The sequence below is a fragment of the Salvia miltiorrhiza genome, chromosome 3, assembly GCF_028751815.1.
Source record: "Salvia miltiorrhiza cultivar Shanhuang (shh) chromosome 3, IMPLAD_Smil_shh, whole genome shotgun sequence".
NCBI classification, from domain to species: Eukaryota; Viridiplantae; Streptophyta; class Magnoliopsida; order Lamiales; family Lamiaceae; genus Salvia; species Salvia miltiorrhiza.
In genome coordinates this window covers 33,473,623-33,492,149 of record NC_080389.1, presented here as the reverse complement: position 1 = coordinate 33,492,149, position 18,527 = coordinate 33,473,623, and the positions used below count along the sequence as shown (strand labels likewise).

General features: G+C 40.2%; 1 long non-coding RNA gene across 3 annotated transcripts; it reads left to right on the top strand.

Annotated features, from left to right (window-relative positions):
• The first annotated feature begins 5,822 nt into the window (after positions 1–5,822).
• LOC131019179 (uncharacterized) lies at positions 5,823–8,715 on the top strand. 3 transcript variants are annotated; one of them, XR_009100110.1, is made up of 6 exons: positions 5,823–6,181; positions 6,335–6,444; positions 7,330–7,431; positions 8,110–8,165; positions 8,261–8,385; positions 8,459–8,715. It is a non-coding gene; the product is annotated as an uncharacterized LOC131019179 (long non-coding RNA). The 3 variants fall into 3 exon arrangements; XR_009100112.1 differs by lacking the exon at positions 6,335–6,444 and adding an exon at positions 6,777–6,826 and having other exon boundaries at positions 5,824–6,181; XR_009100109.1 differs by lacking the exon at positions 6,335–6,444 and having other exon boundaries at positions 5,827–6,181.
• The last annotated feature ends 9,812 nt before the right edge of the window (positions 8,716–18,527 follow it).

Genomic DNA, 18,527 nt, shown 5'->3' with positions numbered 1-18,527 from the left:
CTTTATAATAAAATCGCAGTTTATATATGTATATATGTAGGAGATTGAGATAGTTGAAGTATATAAAAGATGAGTAATGAGATAACATTGAAATAGGAATGATATACATAGTAAGGGAGTTCCTGACTAGTTTTATTTATCTTATCTCATGAACCGCTCCGATGTTGTGACATCTTAAGATACGAGCAGAGGACGGAAGTAAGATAACCCAAGTACTACGAGAGTAAGCTAAGTTTGCCAGGTGGGCATTATTTTGAGTATACATATTATACGAGCTTTCTTAAATGATATGATATTTAAGATTATGATTTGAGTTAACGTTATGCTTGAAACTAATTGACTTGCCGAGTTTTGTTGATAATGACTTGTGTGTTACCCTCTACTGATGAGACGAATTCGGTCCTGCCACATGCGGAATTTTGTGCATAGAGGTGACTGTGAGCCGTCTATCGGGTCGGCCGGTCACGATACTTGAGAGGGAGGCCTACTTCTCAGTACCTTTAATGATGAGTTGTATATGTGGTACATACATTTTGAGTATTTTGACTGCAGTCGCTTATTTATGATGCTTATGATTTACAACTGCTTACACAGGTTCTTTCCAACTAAATCCCTGTGTATTGCTTATGTGGCAAGTTCAATTTATAGCTCTAAGAGCAAGCTTTCATTTGTTTTTCGGCATATGTTCACTGAGTACTTTGTACTCAGCCCTGCATGTATTTCTAAATGTGCAGGATAAGCGAGGAGGAGGGAGATCGGTCTGGTGCTGGAGGAGACTTATTTTGGACGACATTGTTTCTTTTACCGTATTTCTACTTCATACGGTAGCCTTTTGAGATTGGATGTTTATATTTTGAACTTAATAAGGAAATACACTCACGGCTATATGTCTTCATACATATAGTCTGATCACGTTTTGCTGCGAGACTCTGTAAATTATAAACCTTTGTAAATATTTAACTATGTCTGCTTTGTAAACTTTGTCGAGAATCCCTATACTTTTGAACTTATGAAGCCGATAATATTTGTGTCTTTGAGATGATGTTATTGTTGTTCATCTTTGCATGTTTTGTTGTGAGCTTCCGCTTGTTGTTTGATCTACTTCCTCCTTCTTTACTTCATTCTTTTATTTAGTCGTGTCGATACCCGGTCTAGATGTCGGGCTGCGACAGCTATGGAGAACGACTGAAAAATCGGCGAATGATAGGAGGACGTGCTTACATCCCACGCCTCCAATCTAGCCCGTTTTCGGAGAAAATATTGGCTGACATCTTACCTAGCCATTATAAGCCAATCAATATGGAATATGATGGTTTTGAAGATCCAGAGGTGCATATGACCATGTTCGAGACCATGGTGATGCTTCACCAGTACTCTGAGGGCATCAAGTGTAGAATCTTCTCCACCACACTGACAGGTCTGGCTTAACAGTGGTTCCGAACGCTCGATCCAGAGTCCATCCATTCTTTCGAAGAATTCCATGAACTCTTCATGTGTCAATTTACTAGCTCAAAGCGAACAGTGAAAACAGCAATGTCTCTAATGGAAATAAAGCAGGAGCCGCATGAAACACTGAAGGAATATGCAGCAAGATTTACTATGGCTTCTTTGGCGGTACCCAGAGCTGAGTCACAAATCAAAGGCTACGCATTCGTCAGAGGGTTGAGACAGTGGGCATTCTTTGAGGAACTACAGATTAATCCGACTTCCGATTTTGATGACATAATGGGCAAGTTACCTGGATACATTCAGTTGGAAAAAGTCAAAGCTGCTCGCAGGGCTGAATATGAGCGCAACAGACCTAAAAAGATGGAAACCAGAGTAGAGCAGATAGAGAACAAGCACTATGACCAATCCAGTCAGGCCCCCTCTAGAGGATTACCTCCCAGGTTTCCTTTATAATTATTTAATTAAAAAATTCATATTTTCTAATTCCAAATTCCTAATCTACGACTTTCACAATAGAGTTTAGTTTTTTCACAAAACCCTCGTCAGGCACCACCGCCCACATCCTAGCAACCGTGGCACTGCCCGTTCGCCGGCGCTGACGCCCTCTAGCACATTGCCGTTTTCCAACCAGTAGCACCGACAGCACGTCGCCTTCAACTGTTGCGGAATGCCTTTTTTTATGTGTGTGCTGTCGATCTTGAATTTTTCCTTTTGATTATGTTAATTTGTTGGTAATTGTGATGCTTTCTAGCTTTTAGTGTTGTATAATTAACTAGCGTTAAGCATGATTTTGGAGCAAAATTCTTGTGTTTGTCGTTTAAGAGTCAGTAGCGTCTCTCTCTTCATTCTCTTTTCATTTTTACTTCTTTTTTTGGGGGTGTTCAGTTATCCATAACCGATTCGGTTAACCGAGTCGGTTATTGGATAATCGAATTACTATTTCGGTTTGGTAACGGGTATTAAGATTGGACAATTTTCGGGTTTGGGTAATCAAAAATTTCGGTTCGAATACCCAAACCTGAACCGTTCGACAACCCTACATGCAGTCATATTGAGCATTTGATTGTTGAGGAAATTGAGTGCGACTCTTACCTCCATTTTGAACTCCTCATGCTCTTGTTGTGCCCTGACAACATCATGTGCCATGGATTACACAAGTTCTGGCAGAGTCTCAATTTCCTTAAGTGTTTGCTCTGTGCTCTGGGCATATTGAGGTTGTTGGAAATGAGGTTGCCATTGAGGTTCTTCTGCGCATTGTTGGTTGTCATACCACATGAAACTCTCTTGTTGCCTCCATCCATGGTTGTAAGTTCTGCTATTCTGGTCAAACCGATGGTTGTGCCCAAAGCCTCTGCCATAATTGTTATGCCCAAAGGAAATGACTCTTTTGGGCAAAGTCGGGCACTGTCTGCTTGGTGAGTTGCGGCTGAGCACAATTGGCAAGCTTTTAGTGACTCTATCATCATGGTCCTTATCAAGTGTATGGTGTTGCATAGTTCATCAATTTTGAGGTCCAGACTTTGACCCATAGGCTGGTAGTCCATCATCTTGCCCTCCAAAGTTAGGCTCTAGAAAAAAAAATGAGAGAAAAATACTAGAATCACAACTCTCCGGCAACCGCGCCAATTTGACGGAGGTGGTTCATTTGCCTTGTTGTTGTGCGGAAGGAACTCTCCGTGCAAATAAATTTATAGTTTTCCTATGCCCACAGCTAGGTTCTGCTAGTGGTAAGCATATGGTCGATCCCACGAGGAGTTGGTGTATTCTTCTCTCTTGTCACGGTCATGATCACACACTCGGGGTTGTGCCCTGATCAGAGCACTGGAAACAAAGAACCTGAAACAAAACAAAAGAAAGATAAAAAATAAAAGGAACTTGGTTTGGGCATAGTCTCGTCAAGTCTGGGCACAGTCATCGCTCATAGGTTCAAGGATTGTCATTGTGCTTTCACATCTTTGGTAATGGACAGTCGTCAATAGGCTGGGCCTCTTTTTTAATCTTCACGTGCGCAACCTACCCCGTCCTCATCCGCTTCCTTCATGTGGATTCACCGCATCAAGGTTGTCGGACCCAAATGGTCATCAGGCATGTCCCATGACATACTACCACTCGCCCACATTTGCCGCACTATGTAGAGCTGGATTTCTTCTAACTTGTGCCCACTTACTGCTTGTAACTTGGTCGTGCCTAGAATAGTACTAGCCAGATAAAGCATTGGGTTTGCCCAAGTTGTATTGGAATCAGGCCAAATGCTTCAGGAACACACATGCACGATCCTTTGCCCAGATACAACCTCACAATTTCATATGCTCATACATAATTCGATTATGCCCACACCAGGAAGAAAAAATTAACTAGACATAAATAAATAAACAAAGGCAAAGGTAAAGATAGAAAATAAAATACTTGGATTTATCATTGAAGCTCAAACGAAAAGCATCTCTACCCAAAACCAACCTTGGGAAGAGAAAATAAAAATAAGAAAGTACAAACTAAACTAAGCCATGGCCGAAGCCATGACTACCCAAAACTACTTTATGAATACATAGTGATAAAGTAAAGTGTACAAAGTCTAAAAATATGTTCAGCCTCGAAATTCGTGTTCTGGGCATAGGGGTGTGCATAATGAGCCTTGGGCCAGGTCCATGTAGATTAGGGCTTCTGGGCGCAGCAGCTAGGGTTTCTGGGCACTACGGCTAGGGTTTTTGGGGTTAGGCAAACCCCCAACCTATAATTAAAATATCAAAAAAATATCTCAAACATGACACTGCCCAAAAATGACAACGCCCGACAGAAATCACAGGGAAAAGTAGAAAACAGACAGAACAAAACCATACATAAATGTAGCTCAAAAGTGACTACATCCAGAGACAAAGGAAACAACATAAAAAAATGAACAGACTAAAAAAAAACTAACTATCAACATGATATTTGAATCTAAAGTTAGGATAATGACGAGCTTTTTCTTTGTTGTGTCTAGGTCTAGATCGAGTCTTTTGTGAATGTTTTTATTTGTTTTTGTGTCTCGGATGACACTTGTTTGGGCAGGGCTTCGTGGAGCTATAATGGGCAAGATGGAGCAAATCTGATGAGATCTGGAAAGGTACCTCAATGATCAAGTCTAACGAAGCCTGTAGGTTGGATGCAATTCAAAGATCGAGAGTCACATATACTGATTTGTTCGGCATGATGTTGATCAAGTAGGTAGTACCACTCAGAGGGGGAGTTTTATCAAGTCCTGGGCATTTGGAGCAGGTTCTCGGAAAGAGTGTTGTAACCAAGGCTATCTGCCGCTGACCAAAAGGTTGGCTTGACTTACGCTCGGAAACCAGCATCCACCACGAGAGGTATCGAAGGCAAGAGAAGGGGCAGAATGAAGGCAGGAAAGATGAACAAGGCAGGATCCATCATAACCAAGCGTCTAGGGCGCGATGATGATGTGGCAAATTCGGTGCTCGAAGATAAGGCGCGTGAAAATTCTTTTCCCATGCACTGAATGGATATACTTGAAGATTCGGGATATGCACGGATCAAGAGCTGTGATCATCCAAGAAAGAGTCATCGCGCTTGAAGACTCTGTCTAGGGCAGAACCTGGACATTTCGACTGGAGTTGGACTCTCCGAAATGAAAACTTCGATTAAAACCCGAAATACATCTGTGGTCAGATAACCAAGCTGATCCATCCTAATCAGAGCAAAAAAAATGAGGAGCAAATAAACAATCGAAAGTAGTCAACGCACGGGTTTGATGCTCTCTCCTAGCTATAAAATCAGCAAGCTTACTAAAAAAGAAAATAGGCATAACGGTTCATACATAACGGTTTGTTTCAAAAACCGTTATGTATGAGCGCTTTTTTTAGAATAGATAACGGTTTACTAAATTTTCGTTATGTATGTAGTGTTATCCTTATACATATATAACAGTATCAAACCATGCGTTATGAATGAGCGTTATCTATTAGTCGTATGCATAACGCTATTAGTGAACCGTTATGAGATGCGTTATCTATGAGCTTTTCTTTGATAACGATAGTTAAAACGTTAAGAGAAGCGTTATATATGAGCGTTCATTTATAACAGTTATTTCAACTGTTAAGTTAACTGTTATGTATGAGCATTATTTATTTATTTTCATTTTTTTTCAGTTTTTTTATCAATTTATTTTTTTCAAAATAATAATATATCTATTTTAAAAATAATAAAAAAGTTTTTATCTAAAAATTAAAAGTTACAAAAGAAATTATTTGAATTAGTACTTAACTAAATAAAAATTAATTTTAATTATTAAAAATAGAATAATTTAACTCACCAATTCAATTATTAATAATTTAATATTCAATCAACATTGTTATATATTTCCCTAAAAAAACATTATTATAGATAAAGTCCTAACTACATTCAATCATCATCCTCCAATCGCTGCCCTCCTCCCACATCCGCCCTCCTTCTCCACATACGCCGTCGCCGGCACTGCCACCTCCACCTCCACCTTATCAGGCTAGCGCCACCTCCCTTCTACCTGAACCCAAACCGCCTCCACGTAATCTGCCTCTCTCCCCTTCGGCGGACGGCTGTTCGGTGAGTGCTCGTCCGCGCCCCATCGTTTGAAGCAGCCGCACCCGCACAGGCACAGAGCAGGCAGCGCTCCTCCGTCGTCGCTCGCCAGCTCGCCGTTCGCCTTCTCCAGCCACCCCGAGTTCCCTCCGACTCACCGTCAGTTAGCAGCCACCAGGTGCCCCTGGCTGTCGTGCCCTAATTTCCAAATTTTACAATTTTTTCTGTATTTGTCGCACCCCGATTTTCAATTCATTTTAAAATCTGAAAGGCTTCATGGATGCATTTATGTTGGTAGATAATTGATTATTTCAAACCATGTTTCCTGCAGAAATGGGAGCCTATTGTTGGGTATTCATCTGGAATTGTTGGTGGAATTGTTGGTGTTGTGATCTCTGACCCTGCTGATAACATAGTTTCATCTCTTTACAATATATTGTTGTAAGTATAGTGCATGTTTTGGGGCTATTCGTATCATCTACTCATACAGAAATTTACTTGTTATTTCAATAGTTATTCCACTAAAAAATGTCTAGTAAGAGATGTTAAACTTACTCTTTTGCCGTCAACCAATGGTCCAAGAGTTGGGCTTGAACAAAAAATCAGCTGATTCAGCTGCATTTGTGCCTCTGTTTGGGGGCAAGTCACTTTCATTACAGCCTCACTTTGTATTTCAAGAATTGTATTTCATCAAACCAAACAAAACACAATTAAATTTCCAGCTTATATATGCCTATGCAGTAGCTAATTAACTTGTTATCGTTCTTTTATAGCAAAATTGCACCGTGGTCATCTATCTCATGCTGATGGCAATGGAGATGGGGTCCTAACCATTCTCAGTGCGTTGTATTTGGTCCTTAATGGTGTATTTATATATATATATATATCTACCCAGTTCTTTTTCTTGCAATTTTATAGTGAATATGACACAATGTGTTAAGAATGCAAGGATTATGTGACTTTCTTAGGGCTGTCTTATAGCCACGCCTTTCATGTTATATAAGACGCCTTTCTTAAGAAAAATAATCTAGTTATAGCTTTTATGTGTCGCAGTTATATGCATGTTTATATGTTATCTTTATTTTTTAACTGCATATTAGTTGCTTGAATATCCTAAGGAAGAATGCAAAGCATGGCCTTTAGTGCTTTTTCTTCTCTATCTCTATGTTCATTGTAATTTGTAATGTGATGAGCTAACCATGTTATTATCTCAGCTAGCCACCTTTATTTTCTTTTGATGCGTAAAACTGCATTCCAAGAGTGTTCTGTGTATGCGTATTATATGATTAGAAATGATGTTTTCTATCATGTTTATTTGATTTACAGCGTGGAGTTGTACGTTGAGAAGGTTAACAACAGAGGGCTTTGCGCCATTGCCCGGGCCAAATCCCTTCACTACAAACTCCTTGGCGGTCTTGCTGTCAGGCGGTAACTATTTAACTCTCACTTTAGATTATTTTTGTTGAAAATTACTAGCCACTAAGAATTGCATTCTTTGTTTGGTGTTTCTCTGTATTTTATATTTCATGGAGTATTATTTAACTGAAGTGTCACAAGAGTTCACGGTATTAGTAAGGGTACTGTTTGATTGGGTATATACACGACTTTTGAATGACTATTCATATCTAGATTGGTTACTCCTTGTGACTAGATAAAACTTTCATGTCATCTTCAAAGCAATTTTGGTCTTTTAATACCATTTTTCGTGTCGGATGATGACTATAGAGATTGTCTCCCCCGTGCAATTATCATCATGAAGTGTATTGTCCTCAAGTTGTAGTCTTGGAGGAGGCACATAATAAGTGATTTTATCTGATTTAACTCTGTTCAATGTAAGTAGGAATTAAAAATGAGGTCATATGCAGAATTGAATTTCATACATTGTGACCTTATAAATAGTTCCTTTCGTTAATGGAGATTTGAAGAGGTTTATGTGATCTGGTCGATGTTTCTAATATATTGAAATGTGGATTGGCTTCTTACTATTGCTTGTTGGCTGTAGGATGTTATGTAATTAGTTTGTATCTGTGCTATCAGATACTCTCAATATGTGATGCAATTGATTTATGTTAAAATGGTGCCTGATTTGAACTTTTTGTTTTTCAGTACATGCTATTGGAGTTTTGAGATTTGTTATGGAGAATGGAGCAAAGGGTTGTGAGGTATGGGAATTGTTGTTTAGAACTTTGCCACAATTGTCTTCTTTTGATACCTTTCAGATTTAATGTACTTGGTGCTTGTATTGCACATGTCATAGTTAGTGGGAAACTTAGGGCTCAGCGGGCTAAGTCCATGAAATTCAAGGATGGGTACATGATTTCTTCTGGTCAACCAGTGAAGGAATACATAGACTCTGCTGTTAGACATGTTCTGCTCAGACAGGTATTTTATGTGATATTTGATTGATGTAGCATTTGTTACATTCATCTGATCTCTCATCTGTTGTTGGCTGTAGAATATCACGAAGAAATCAAGGGAATCTATTTATACTTGGAATGGTGAATAAGGAGAGGTTGGGGAAGATGAAGAAGAAAGCCGTCCTTATTAACTGCAGCAGAGAACCTATGACTGATGAGGCTGCTCTTGTCGACCACTTGAGAGCAAATCCTATGTTTGGAGTTGGTCTTGATGTCTTTGATAGCTATCAATAGTTATTTTGATGATACAATGTTTGGATGATTAAGTATTTATATAATATGTTTGGTTGTAGTATTTGTTGTGTTTGAGAATATTGTATATTGTATAATTTGTATTTAGGAAATTATAAAATAAGCAAAAAAATAAAAAATAAAAAAATGCTTGAATTTTGCATTTAAGAATACATAACGGAAATGATCGTTACGTAAAATATATTTTATAACATAAAACATAAGTTTTATAACGGTAAAAACTGTTATGTATGCTTTTATAAGAAAATGGTAATTAACCGTTATGTAAAATATAAAAAACCGTTTTGTATAGTTAGAATACATAACGAAAAAAATATATTTTATAACAGATTTTACCGTTATGTATTACATTTATACAAAACGGTAATCAATGTGTTATGTATACCTTATTTACCGTTATGTATGCATAGTATAGGTAACGGTATATTACCGTTATGTATGAGCGCCCTCATACATAACACCACTATATACAACGGTAATTTTGGTACATACATAACGGAAATTTACCGTTACGTATGAGCGTTTTTTTAGTAGTGAATTAAGCTGGTTTCCCTCGCGGTGGATGTGAGTGAAACGAACCCGCCAGTGCAGAATAAGCTGCCAGATCCAGGCAACAGTATGTCGGATACTAGCATGCCATGATACCCAACAAACATGAGCAAAATGATTGCCGCAACATCCAACTCAACCTATATATGAGCTGAGAAAGTAATAACCAGCCTAAGACCCTCGAGCAGAGCAGCTAACTCGGCCTCAAAACTAGAAGTGCCAGCATGGGTGGTGCAGAAAGTAATAATGAGGGCTCCAGTGTGATCACAAACCATTCCCCCACTCGCACCATGCTGCGTCTGTGAGTCGTATGAACCATCTGTATTCAGTTTTACCCATGGGACTCAAAGGAGATCCAATGCACCATAGTGGAGCGAAGAGACCTCCTCACGGAGGGAGCTGGTGGTATGAAGTCAATCGGGGAAGCGCATCCGCACTAATAAGTGTCGGTAAGTGTCCCCGCCTTAGCAAGAAGGCGTAGATGGTGAGTAACATGTGCTTACAACTATTCATTTTCGTCCGAAGAAACCCATACACAAATAAAGAATCAGTAAAGAAATATGCCTCTTGGCCTCCCTAGGGAAGGCGCGCCTCCAGTGACCTAGTCTACGTACAATATCAGTGCTCGTGTGAAGATGTGTGTGCAAACAAAGAAACCAAGAGTCAAAATGAGCCTAGATAATCAGAGCAGCCTCACTCCATAGGAACACAAGCAGACACTACATGGACTGAGGATACAAACAACATCGATACATGGAAGCAAGAGAAATGCCCCGCGACTGGAGACTAGAATCAATAGGGAGACGACCAAATAACAGACACCATAGGAAGACAGATATGGTGGGAGTAAGACAGTCACTCCAGATATCAGCAAACAAAGTCTGCTTGGGCAGCTGTCTCTGGATAAGATCCCAAGAAGATGAAGTCAAGAACTCACCATGGTTGGTCAAGTCCCAATGCATCACATCATCCATCCCCATCACAATTGGCGTCCAGCTCAAAGCGTCAATCAAATCAGCATGAATATCATGCAAATCACATAAATCATGCAAGCGAGTATCATCCATTGTCATGCCAAAAATCACAAACTCAAGGAAAAGTGTGACCATTTCTGGAATAACAATATGAGCTCAAGGGGCGATCCCCGAACCATATGTCACCCAGAAACTGATCTTATAATTCCTAATGGACCACATAATATGACTATGAGCAGACTCAGAAATGCGTATTATACGACACCAAGTAGGACTCACATGCAAAGTATAATGCGAGCGTTGAGGAAGATGCCCATTATAATACTTGGCCCCCATGTATCTAGCCGAAAGTTACTTATATTCTTTCAAGCTCCAAATGGTGATACTCATAAGTCAAATGTCATATTTTAAGCTTAAGAGAAAATGATGATTAGAAGTTCAACGTACGAAAGTCAAATGTGATATTTCGAGCTACAGACAAGATGATATTCAAAAGTCTTATAATGTTCAGATGAAATGATGTTCACATATAAGATGTGGTCTTGAATTTTACCTATCAATTTAAAAAATATATATTGCGCTAAAGCAGTGAGCTAGTAAGCTTAAGAATCGGTTTTTTCGTAATAACATAAATAGAGAGGTGCTTCCGCTTGGGTTGGTGTTAGTTAAGTAAGAAACCGTTCTTTCTGGGTTATGACCTGTCCTCGTCCTTTCCGACTTCTATCTATTTCGAATTATAACAATTTCTACACCCTCCACTCGCAGGGCTCGCATTCGCCGATGGGCGGTGAGCAGCCGATAATCAAACCGATTGACTGCCCAGCTCTATAAGGTATTCCAAGGTGGATTTTTTCCAGATCAAGAGTGTCATGAGTGGGAGAAGGAGTTGGTAGAGCTTTCTCTCTAGTTGACAATACTTCTTATCCACAAACTCTTCCTAGTGTGGCATGCCATCCTCGAATCTAGCCTGCAATCCTTTGATTAAAAAGACATTCTATTCTAGCTCTCAACGAATAATTAACACATAATTCGTAAAATTTATTGAGATTGTTATAGTTTGAATTGTACCATCAAATTGATTTTAGTCAAATAAAATCGATTAAAAAATAATTTATATAAAAACTAGTATTTCATAAGCTAATAGCATAACCAATATATAGTAAGTAATAGTAATTATTATTATTAGGTAGATGATACCTTGCATACATCCTCCCCAAGGATGTATCCTAAGATTTTGACACTTGGCAGGGTGGGCCATGACAAATTAAAATTATTTCCAATTCAATCCCCAAACAATCTCATATTACAACAAGCCCCAACAAAATTTTTATGAAAACAGAAAAGCCCTCATATAATCATAAAATTCAAAATTTTATATGCAAAATGTTTAAATGGCCCAACATGCTTCCGTAACACTTCAAAATAAATCTAAACATAAATCAACATTATACCTTTCGTCGACTGGTCTTCTTCAGGAGTCAGTTCTCGTCGCATTTTACGGACCGTCTGCCCTCCAGGCTTCGTCCAACCACGCACTCGGAAGAGATGGTTGCAACCTTCCTCCTTCACTAAGTGCCGACGTAGAATACTTTGTTGATAAATGAAAGAAATTTCTTACTAAACCGGAAAGTTGGGTAAAAACGTAGTGTTTAAAGAGGAATTATAAGATATTTAATTTATTTCATAATATCTCCCTAAGGGAGGAGACAAACTTGTTTAGCTACTCATTGATAGCTGATACTTGTATACATAAAATATAAAAGAAACTAAAACTAAAAACTGAAAAACTTTAGAACAGAAAAATTTAAAATAATACAAAGATAATTTCTAGAGAGAGAGTGTGTTGTGAATGTGTTGTGATTTTTCGATGCCTCTCTTCCTCTCCAGAGCTTGGTTTATATAGAGGTTTGATACCCTCTATCATATCTTGGTTGTTGGCCTTGGATTCCTTCCCCCGTGGCCCGCTTTCTTGGATGATGACTGCCACCTTCTTTTGTTGGCAATAATGGCCAACACCAGCTGTGCCTTCACATGCATCCATGGTCCCTCACTCCATTATTCAGCTAATAATGCTGTGGTAGGGGCCTGCTACTTTTCTTCCACTCAATTTTGTCGGTTGAGTGGTCTTCCTGTTTTTACCCCACTTTTGGTGAGGTGATCCGTCATTTTCCTTCTTTCCTTCCACTCACTCTTGTCGTCTTCTTTTTGGTGAGTGGATTCTCTTTTGCGAGTCACATGACTCTCTTTTCTTTTTCGGGCATCTTACTTTTTTGGTGCCCGAGGTGCTCGTCCACGTAGAGTCTTGTGCTCCTCATACTCGTCAGACCGGAACTTCTTTTTGTTAGGCTTCGGGAGGAAGCCTTTTCCAAACTTCGGTTCTTTCTGCGTAGGACACTCTGTGCAGAGGTGATCCATCCAATGGCCTAAATGAGCCATATTGCAGAACTTGTGACGGGTTTCTTTGCTTTCCGCTATCTTGTTGCGCCAGAGTATTTGCCTTTTTACTTCGAAGGCCTTCTCGGCGAAGCTTGTGGTTGTTCCTGTCATAGTATTTAACAAGAACGATCCAAGTCCTGAATTATGAGAGAACTTGAATTTATATTTAACTTTGCCTGTCAGTGGCCTAAGATTGATCTCTCCCTCTTTTACCCCAGAGGTGGAGGGTTGACATGTTGGTTCGGGCGGTGAAGCCTTAGCAACATCTTTTTCATGAGGATCCGGTTTTGACACCTTAGCCTCAGAACTTTTGCTAGGGGTACTTGAATCCCCTGCTACCGGTAATCCGGCCTATACGGTAATGTCTGCTTTGATCAGGGGAGCCCTGGTCCCGCGTAGGAGCGGCTCGTGGGTTGCCTCATGAAGATTTATCATCTTCTTAAGACATTCTCGTATTCGGTCAGACACTTTGGCTTCATCAGCCGACTGTATCCTTCCCGCTTGTTTGGCATGGAGTACACACTCTTGCCATTCTTGTTGTAGCATCTCCATATTTTCTTGGAGTTGCCTCTGGTTTATGATGATGGCGTCAACCTCAGTTGGCTCCATCCCTTGTTAAGAAATCTGCAAGAACATTATCATCAGATTTCAGAATGTCAATATCAAATTCATAATATTGGCATTCAGCTTGCCATCTAAGCAATCTAGCTTTTTCAGGTTTAGATTCAATTTTCTTGGTTAAGAGAGCCTTAACGTTAGTGTTATCGACTTTCAAAATAAATTTCTTTGCTAGTAAGAATAGCGGCCATTTTTTGAACGTCTTTCTAACTGCGTAGAATTCTTTCTCGTTGATGTGCCATCGCACAGCCTCATTATCGGAAAAGAGACAGCTACAATATTTGCATGGTTCCTCTCCATAAGGGGTGATTTTTGTGAGTACGGCTGCCAACCAAAAATCGCTTGCGTCAGTATATAGGACTAGTTCGTCCTCATCTTGTGGTATTGAAAGCTTTGGGAGATTTTTTCAAATCTCTTTTAACTTTTTCATACCCTCACGATGCTCCTCCTTCCATATGAATGGAACATCTTTCTTCAGTAGTGGACTGAAGATTTTCCTGTGTTCTGCAAGGTTTTTGATAAACATCCCTGCGAGGTTAACAACTCCAAGGAAACTTTGGAGCTGCTTCTTTTCCTTGAGATCTTCTGGGAATTTTTGGACCTTTTCCACAATATGATCTTGTAGAATTATTCCAAACCCATCGATCTCGATTCTCAGAAACTCCATCTTCTGGGTAGTCACGATTGCCTTTTTTTCAGACAGTACCAATCCTTCTTGTTGGCAGACTTCTGCAAAGATCTCCAGATGCCTAACATGTTCATGAATATTTTTTGATGCAATAAGAATATCATCAATATAAACAAACATGAATGAAGAATAATCCTTGAAAAGATTATCGATCTTTCTTTGGAATATCTGAGGCGCATTGGCTAACCACATTGGCATGACATTCCAGACATAATGTCCTTGTGGAGTTGAGAAGGCTGTGAACTTCTTACTCCCTTCCTCCATGCGAATCTGGTAAAACCCTGATTTGCAATCAAACGTTGAGAATACCTTTGCACTTCTGATGCAGTTGATAAGGTGTTCTCTGTTTGGGATGAAATATCCATCAAACTCAAGAATGTCATTAATCCCTTTATAATTAATGACCAATCTTGGTTTTCCTCGTTTGATCTTCCCATGATTCCTCACCAGAAATCCAGGACTACTGTAAGGCGAATTCCCTGGTTCGATCAGCTATAAATCAAGGTGCTCCTTGATTATACTCCTCATATCCTGTTGATCTTGAGTATTCATCAGGATGGGTCTGAACCTTACGAACTCATGCTCCTTTCCAGTTTTAACTTTCAGTGAAGCTTTGAGCTGGTTCTTGTCCCACCATGCCAAAGGATCCTCGTGATAACACTTCTGGATTCTCCTTTTGACGTCGGCAATGGACACCTGTTCTTCTTCCTTAATATCTTTGTGTGATATTAAGGAGACTTTGAGGATTTGTGTTTCTTCCTCGGAGAGATCTGGGAATCCCTCGGTTCTGCATTTGAGCAGAACATCTCTGAATCTCCGTTGATCCTTCATTTGCGGTCTACGGAGTCTGCCATCATCACCACGCTTGCTGCAGAATTTGATTGGCAAATTAAAAGCTCCTTTAAGCCTTTGCACAATTATCTAGTGATCACAATTAGTTGTGAACACCAGCCGTCTGGCCTCATTATCCTGTGTGTATCGCTTGAAGTCTTGCAGAAAATTATTTCCAAATAATATATCTGCTCTGGTATCATGGAAATAGATTGGTGGAGTCTTGACCTTATACCAAGGTGTTTGTCCTGCTCCGCCTATCAATATTTCTGTCTGTTTTACTCCCTTTGATAAGACTAAAATCTTCTTGGAGAAATCCCTTCTCGCAATTCGAGGTAGTTCTTCTTCAACTTCCATTGGAAAGACCCCTCGTTTTGCTATGCAGATTCCTGCTCCTGAATCTACATAAGCAGCAAAGTACTCTGCTTTGAATTTCTCATATAACATCCCTACAGAGATGTATATCGAGAATGGACTTGTCATCAGATCAGCAACCTTTTCCCTTCGATTGTGATCTCCATTCCACTTGCTTTCCTTTACCATGGTTGATAACTGTCAAGGAAATTTCGTCCTAAGATTAGGACGTCAGCTTCTTGTCCGGCTTTTTCTTCGATTTGGATTTCAAAGCCTCCAATCTCCAGAAGTCCGATCTATCGATTGCTTTCTGGATTCACCAAATAATACAACGTGTTGCAAGAAAACTGATTTTTCCTTTCGGTTGTATCAAATCTTGTGGAAACACTTCTCCATCCTTCGGGGCACTTGAGTTTTACTCGTATGCCTTGAATTGGTGCTTCCTGAATTGCCTTTCTCTCGTAAGAGTGAGAAAAGCTTCTTTCCAAAGGTCTTGATGTGAGTCTTTCTCCTTGGAACGACAATCTTGGTGCTTGCAATCTAAGACTTTGATCATATTTCAGCACCTGCTTGTCTCCAATTTCGATGTTAATTTCCCTAATTTGTGGGATTTCGACCTAATTTGGGCCAATAGCCTTGGCCACCTCCTTACATATTTCTGGGATTTCGATAAAATCTTTTCCCAAAAATAGATTCGTGTGGCGGAAATTTGATAGGGCATACGATACTTGATATGTAATCGAATATGGCCTATTTCCTCCTGTTAGGAGCTCATTCCTCTTGTAATCCTGATATAGTGTCAGGGTTCGGCTGAAGGCTGCATCTTGGAGATTATAAGCGATCTGAGGGTACAACTCGGCTATAATCTGCTTGGCATAAAGATTGTCTGAGAATGCTCCCAGAACTGAATCTTTTGCATTTGCGACTCTCTTATCACAAATTGCAATGTCGATTAGTGTATCTGTTCCTGGAAGGAGAGCAGATTTGACCACCAACTGGATTGTTCCGATATGAATCCATTTCATCGTTCTTGCGACTTCTGGCTTCATCCTTTCGAGATCCCTCCGTACGTCGTCGGCTGGAATTAACTGGATCTCCACTTGGTTATTTGCCAATTCTATTGGAAGTGACGTCTCCCGGCTGGTTGTGCCGAAGTAGACATGATGTCTCATTTTGAATGGACTCAAGCTTTGTATAACTTGATCCAATATTCCCCTTGAAAACCCCTGGAATGTTTGTATATCCACGGTTTTATTCTTGATTCTTTCCACGAGTTTATCCACCACCTTTTTCTGTGGGATCAGAGTATGGCTGGTAAATCCACTCTGATCGTCTTTCTGTTGGTGGGTAACAACCTCGTCTTCTTTAGTTTGACTCGTCTCCGAATGATCCATCAGTCATTCCCGAATCCTCAGAGCTAAAGACTTCTTCCTGTTCGTATATACTCTCATCAGATGATACATCTTCGAACTGATACACGGGTATTAGTTCCTGGTTGTAGAGGGCATCTTCGATATCTGGTGTGGATTCGAATCTCCTTACCCCTCTTTTCTCGTTGTTTGGGCAATTGGTGGAAATATGCCCCTTTGCACCGCACGTCTAGCAGTTGCAATCCTTGAAACTTTCATTTGTTTTGGCTTGGGTTCACCTGAAAGTTTTCCTTGCCGGGATTCGCTTTTGAGATGAAAACCGGATCCTTGATGGTCCGCTCCGTTGGCCTGATTTGTAAGAGCGTGCCTTCTGTCTGGTCCACATAGTTCTTGGCTTCCAAGAACTTCGTTTTTTCTTCTCATAGGGTTGATACCTATGTTTCTTTTTTCTCTTTTGGTGATAAAGCAACTCAGCCCCAATCTCTGTTGGAAGATCAAGATTGTTGCACATCAGTGGAGATTATTTATTGAGCCTTCTCAATTTCTTGAGATTTCTCTGGTCTGCCGCCTTCTGGCACCATTCGGACAGCTTCTTGTGGACGTATGATATCCTTCTTGATGCACTATCAAGTGGATAATCTCCTGGTGACACGTACTCGTTGATGAGCATCTCCCTCCATGGACTCGGAAACTTTGTAAAAAAGAGGTCCCTGGCGGTTTGATCATCAACTAACCCCATATGAGTATATAGGGCATAAAGGCGCAGAAATTTATCAAGAGCTTTTGGCTCCAGCACTACCAATCTTAGATTGTAGAGTGCTTGTCGATATTTTTTGCGCTTCTCTTCTGCTGATGCTTCAAAGAAACCCATTCCAAGAAAATGGATTTTAACCTGGTGTGCGGCATTTTCGAGGATTTCCAGAGCTGATTCCTTATTGAATAACTCATTCTTGCCCTCCGTTGATGCCTTATCCCAAAACTGTTTTGCCATTCCAGCAAAACTTGCCTCGAAGATTTTGATAAATTCATCTTTATCATATTCTATCGTGGCAATCACAACCTTCATAGCTGAAGCCCAGTCGTCGATAAGAACTTCCCAATCTTTAAAGCTGGCTTCATCGAGGTTGAGAATCAATCCATAAGGGTGGATTGGTTCAAGTGTGGCCTTCCCTACAGGGGTATCCTGCATCTTGGGCCGGCGTCTTCTAGTTCGTTGACAATGGCTCGCTTCCTCACGAACCCTTTCTCCTTTGGATATTCCTTCTTGTGGATGCTCTGTTTTGGGCATCTCACCTCCTTGGTTCATCTTTAGATCTACCATATTTAAGTTAGCAAATGATTATGCTAACTCTTATAGATCCTCTAATCCGATTCGATCAAGGTTATTCATGTTTTTTCCCTTTCACGATTCGAATTATATCTTCCGGCTGCAGCTCCTTGGGCGCTGCATTAAGTGGTAGTGGATACGTCGGGTCTTTGGACCATGTATTCCGAAGTCTCCCGGAACATGGTTTCCGCCGTTCGATGTCCTCCACCTTCTTCTGGATATCATGCAAGAGTTTTAAAATTTCCTCTTGTTTGAGTAATATCTGGCTCATCTCCATCGGTAGATTATATAGCTTGATGCCATAATATTCCACCGTTCTTTGAATCTCCCGCAAGTTGATGTTGTCGGAAGAGTTTGGCTCGATCTTTTGGTAGCTAGGATAAGCTACTCCCGCCTTGTCCTTCTGTTCCATCAAATATGTAATTGATGGAGGTTGACTCTAGCTCTTTCATTTGCCGATTTGGCTTCGACAATCTCCAGTAAGGCATCAAGATATCCCTGTATGTTCGTAATAATCTCACGAACAGTCTCCTCGTCCTCAGTAATATGAACCGCTAGGGCTCGACAATACACTCGTAATTCGCCTAGTAGGCGACTGTTTTCTCTTTTGAAATATTGGAAAGAAACCCTGTATACAAGACATCTCGGACACTCGTCCGGATCCATAAAATTTTAATGGAGTCTCCTCCCACATAGGTTAATCATAAA